Source organism: Fukomys damarensis, unplaced genomic scaffold (assembly GCF_012274545.1).
Source record: "Fukomys damarensis isolate Sample0158 unplaced genomic scaffold, DMR_v1.0_HiC HiC_scaffold_16, whole genome shotgun sequence".
NCBI lineage: Eukaryota > Metazoa > Chordata > Mammalia > Rodentia > Bathyergidae > Fukomys > Fukomys damarensis.
This window is the reverse complement of record NW_022900928.1, coordinates 61,198,211-61,199,042: the sequence shown is the minus strand read 5'-3', so window position 1 is coordinate 61,199,042 and position 832 is coordinate 61,198,211. Positions and strand designations below refer to the sequence as shown.

Below are 832 nucleotides of genomic sequence, written 5' to 3'. Positions count from 1 at the left end.
CCGCGGCAGGTACGGAGGCGATCGCAGCACAGCGCTCTTCTCGTCGCTTTCCAGCACACGCCCCCCGCCCCGAAGTCAGCCCAACCCACCCAGCTTTCTGCTGCCCCTGCTTCTTTCTTCCTCCCTGCCAGTCCCTCAGCACCGGAGCGCAAATCCTTGGGTGGGGTGGGGAGCAGCTGGAAGGGAGGGGGGCAGGCACAGAAGAATTTTCTAGGGAAGCCGAGTGGAAATAGCCAAAATGAAAAGCGCCCTCCCGTGTCTGCCTGCCGAGGTCCTCTGGGCGGCGGCACAGCCCCCGCCACCGGCGGCAGCATCCCTACAGTCTCCCTAGCTCCCTATTGTTCGCACTTTGCCAGGATCTGGAACCTCGCCCAGATAAAGGAAACCTGGGCGAGGTGTTTCGGGGCGGCTACCTGCCATTCTTTTCTGGCACCGTGCAATACGGAGCTCGCGGTGCGTGTAAGGGCACACGCGCGCACACACACACCAGGCAGCCCCGATCACGCCCTCCTCGCCCTCCGCCCCTCCGCACTTCCTCCTGTCAAAACGCGGCGCTCGACCCTCCCATCCCTCCTTGGTCCCAGCCGAGGGCAGGCTTTGCAACTAACCAGCAATTTGGCAAAAGAAAAACTAACGTCATATGGACGGGGGTGCCACAACGGCCACACAGCCCTGCGACTCTGCCCATTTCGCTTCATTTTGCAAACCGTTATTCAGCCTGGGGCGGCGACGGGGGCGGGGAGTGCGTTAGCGAAGCTCAGCGAACCTCAGTTTATGACACCCGGGAAAATAAGGATGGGGGCGGCTGCCCGGGCCTTATTGTTCCCAGTTA

The 832-nt window shown here is 61.9% G+C and overlaps 1 protein-coding gene across 5 annotated transcripts in view; it reads right to left on the bottom strand.

Annotated features, from left to right (window-relative positions):
* Positions 1 to 832, bottom strand: part of Ncam1 (neural cell adhesion molecule 1) — a 315,792-nt gene that overhangs the window by 314,174 nt on the left and 786 nt on the right. The window lies entirely within an intron of this gene.